Source organism: Cryptotermes secundus, unplaced genomic scaffold (assembly GCF_002891405.2).
Source record: "Cryptotermes secundus unplaced genomic scaffold, Csec_1.0 scaffold2249, whole genome shotgun sequence".
NCBI lineage: Eukaryota > Metazoa > Arthropoda > Insecta > Blattodea > Kalotermitidae > Cryptotermes > Cryptotermes secundus.
The window spans coordinates 24,082-28,630 of record NW_019732872.1 but is presented as its reverse complement, the minus strand read 5'-3'; the positions used below and the strand labels follow the sequence as shown (position 1 = coordinate 28,630).

General features: G+C 37.8%; 1 long non-coding RNA gene across 1 annotated transcript in view; it reads right to left on the bottom strand.

Moving 5' to 3' along the window:
• Positions 1-715: 715 nt before the first annotated feature.
• Positions 716-4,549, bottom strand: part of LOC111867819 — an 11,558-nt gene continuing 7,724 nt past the window's right edge. The window contains exon 3 of the long non-coding RNA XR_002843398.2: positions 716-1,014. This is a non-coding gene — a long non-coding RNA (uncharacterized LOC111867819). The remainder of the gene's footprint in view (positions 1,015-4,549) is intronic.

Here is a 4,549-nt window from a genome sequence, read left to right as displayed (position 1 = left end):
TCCTACTGGTTCCACTCAGCACGGCGGCCATTCATTGGCCTATTGTAGCATGACCCAGGTGATTATGATGATGGAGAATTTGGTGGAATGAAGATTGGCAGGGGAAACCGAAGTCCTCGGAGAAAACTCACCCCAGCGCCACTTTGACCACCACAAATCCCATTTCACCAGACCCAGGATCGAACCCGGGCCAGCAACTAACCGCTTGAGCTATGGCGTGGCCCATGTGGCTACAAGGGGAAGTGCTAAGTGCTATCAATGTCACAGCTTTCACCATGACACTGCAACCAGTCCACAAACTTCCCATATTTTAAGTTAATGTAATTGAGCAACACTTCTTCAGTGGAATCAGGCATAACAAGATTTGATTATTATACGGATTCTTCACCTTCTGACACAGCTTTCTTCTTGCCAGTCCTTGGATGTTTCCACTGGGTTCCTATGGTTGCATGACTGAAAAAGAAAAATGTGATGTAGCCAATATACATTTTGCATTTTCAGACAGCTTGATAATTTAGTGGACATACAGTTTTCAGGTTTTAGTGGTGGTGAGTGTTCAGACTGTGGTCTTTTGGGCTGTCACACCGTGTAGTCTTGTATATGGATAGNCATGACCCAGGTGATTATGATGATGGAGAATTTGGTGGAATGAAGATTGGCAGGGGAAACCGAAGTCCTCGGAGAAAACTCACCCCAGCGCCACTTTGACCACCACAAATCCCATTTCACCAGACCCAGGATCGAACCCGGGCCAGCAACTAACCGCTTGAGCTATGGCGTGGCCCATGTGGCTACAAGGGGAAGTGCTAAGTGCTATCAATGTCACAGCTTTCACCATGACACTGCAACCAGTCCACAAACTTCCCATATTTTAAGTTAATGTAATTGAGCAACACTTCTTCAGTGGAATCAGGCATAACAAGATTTGATTATTATACGGATTCTTCACCTTCTGACACAGCTTTCTTCTTGCCAGTCCTTGGATGTTTCCACTGGGTTCCTATGGTTGCATGACTGAAAAAGAAAAATGTGATGTAGCCAATATACATTTTGCATTTTCAGACAGCTTGATAATTTAGTGGACATACAGTTTTCAGGTTTTAGTGGTGGTGAGTGTTCAGACTGTGGTCTTTTGGGCTGTCACACCGTGTAGTCTTGTATATGGATAGTAATCTTTGTGAGTGATATAAAGGCAAAGGTAAAGTTGTCCCTGCACCTAATTAAACTGCACTGCTCGCCATCATGTGTCATTTATAAAATGATTTAAAATGTATATTCTTTATGTACTATGATAAAATTTATATATATTAAAATTTGTTAAGATTTATCATTTTACATGTCTTATTTCAAATTTGCATATTATACTATTCTTCCAGTATGGGAATATTACATATTACAAACAAACAGATGGTTTAGCTATGGGGGCTCCAATATATGCAATATTAGCAGAAATATATATCCAGAACATTGAACACACACAAATTTACGACATATTAAAGAAACAGAACATAATTGGATATTTCAGATATGTTGACGACATACTAATATTATATGATATAAACAAAACAAATATTGACGATATGATTATAGAATTTAATAAACTACAACCAACGATAAATTTCACAATAGAGAAAGAGAACCATAAATCTACAAATTTCCTAGATATAGGAATATATAGAGGAATATTAAAATAAAAATTAAAACTAGACAACTCATACCCAACTCAACTGCCCAATAAACTAACAGAAATAGCCAAAAACCTAAAATAAAAAGGAAGGCAAACCATAGCAGGTACATGAAAAATTACCCATCTCAACACTCTACCACCAAAAACAGTTTTAATATTTAAAATCTATTATTATACATGATAAATATATATTTTAGTCATTTTAGTCAGGACATGCAATGCAGTAATTAGACGTGCATAGAGAAAACGCACCTGAAGATGGCACATTAGTGCTGAAACATGTAGTGCAAAAGAGAAGAGTAAGGTGAAAAAGTGTGTGCACTGCAAGATGGTTAGCATAAATCATGGACAGAGGAATAGAAAATTTGCAATTTTCAATCCACCGCAAACACACAGCAACAGACATAATAATACCAAATGACTCATATCATCCACAAGAACACAAGATATCTGGCATTAAATACCTTATAGATCGAGTAAATAATTACCCCATTACCAAAGTAGCGAAAGATACTGAGATAGCTACTATAAATAACATACTCATAAACAATAAGTACAACACAGATATAATTTCTAAACTATCTACAAATAACAGAAACCAAAACATTACAAAGAAACAGAATATTACAGAGAATTCAGAAGGACAAAAAACGAAATGGGCAACATTCACATATATAGGAAAACAAGAAATATTACAAAAATATTTCGAGACAAAAAATTAAAAATAGCATTTAGAACTAAGAATAATTTACAACAGATATTAAAATCAAAAACACAAATGAGTAAATATAACAAAAGTGGCATATATGGAATGAAATGCCTAGATCGCCCCATGGAATATATAGGACAAGCTGGGAGGAAATTTAATACCAGATATAAAGAACACATACATGACATAAGACACAATAACAGCAATACAGGATGCTCGGAACACATATTAAACACAGGACATGCATATGGTACAACAGAAAATACTGTGGATATCATATATACAGAACAAGAAAGAAAAACATGCATATGAACAATATAAGTAAAGAAATATATAACCAATATTTCATGAATTACACACAATTTACACAGAAGAACATAACACAACCCTACCACCTACCCCCCCACAACATCATAACTCAATCAATACAAAGAGACACACATCCAGCATTACAACGCACGCAGCCAAAGACGAAGGACACATCACAAGACACAGTGTGTACCAAACATTATAAAACAACACGCAACAGATGGAAGTAAAAAAGTAATGTTAACAAGTACCATTTTCACGTTGCAGGTATACACAAAATATAGGAAGAACGACTCCCATAGTGGAAGAATAATATAATACGCGAATTCGAAGTAAGACGTATAAGATGATCAATCTTAACAAATTTTAATATATATAAATTTTACCATAGTACATGAAGAATATACATTTTAAATAATTCTATAAACAACACATGATGGTGAGCAGTGCAATAGTTTAACGTAAATAACACACCTGAGGATGGCGCAGTGATGCCGAAACATGTAGTGAAGTGACATGTGACATTGTGTGCACTAGAAGACGGCCAATACATACATTTTATAACACTGTTTTGGTATTTGTCCCTGTTTTTAGAAGTTAGAGCTTCTTCAAATTTATGACTTTCTTCCTGTAACGATGCACCCACCGATTATTGGAGTTCATTTAAAATTATAAATATTTTAAAAAAATAAGTCAGTATATGTGCCACTTCTTCCGTTTGAAGAGTAGAGGTCCCACGTCTTACAACTGTTTCAGTTCTATCACAGCTGTGCTCTGAAGTAGTTCAAACATTGTGGTTGCTAGTTAGTCTTGCTATTCTCTATTGCTATTAGACTACTTTATTTTTTCAAGATGGATAAATTCCTTATACAGAGTGTTTCGTCCACGAGTGCAGGTAGTGAAAGTATTGAGCCCGAAAAAGAGAAACAAAAATTAGTACACTGGCAGTATAGTGATAATTACTTATCTTACGGTTCTTTTGGTGTGGTGATAAAACGTGCCCAATTCCTGAGTGTATCGTTTGTGGTGAAATCTCAGTAATGCTGCTATGGTTCCCAGTAAATTGAAACGACATATGTCAACAAAACATTCTTCTCTAACAAGCAAATGTGTCAATTATTTTCGTTGCTTGTTGGAATAAAACAAAAAACGTTAATGACTGCGAGAGTACGTGTGTCAGAAAAAGTACAGGAAGCAAGTTATAAGGTTGCCGAACTTATCGTAAAGGCCAAAAAACCACACACAATAGCTGAAACGTTGTTAATGCCTGCTTGTAAAGAGATTGTGAAAATAGTCCTGGGTTCAGAAGCTGCTAGTGAAATTTAAAAAATTCCTCTCTCTGCTGACATGTCCAGTGACATTGAAGCCATTATGAAGGAGAAAATCCAACAGCAGTCAGAAGTTCTCGCTTCAGATCGAGTCCACCGATATTAGCGGCCACGCACAACCTCTTGCTTTCATTCAATATATTGTGACATGTTGACCCCTACCGCCCCAGCGGTACGTGGCGATAACGTAACGCTCGCGTTACTACGGTAATAGGCAAGTTCCCGCCCCGCCACCCCCCTCCGCGGTGACGTCACCGAGGGATATCGCGGTCGCTAGGCAACGCGAATCAACAGCGGCGACGTTACGATAGTAACAACGGTGACCTCCGCTAGCGTTACATAGCAACACAGCGTGGCTAGCAACAAGGGTGCCTATTACGTGGCCGTTTTCCCGTATTGTCCGATCGAGGCTACATAGGGAGCAGCGAAGGCTATTCACAGTCAGTTCTAGTGTGGCTACCGCAGAGTTATAAAGTAACAGTCGCCGAGTCAAGACGTAAAGTCAGCCGTTGTATT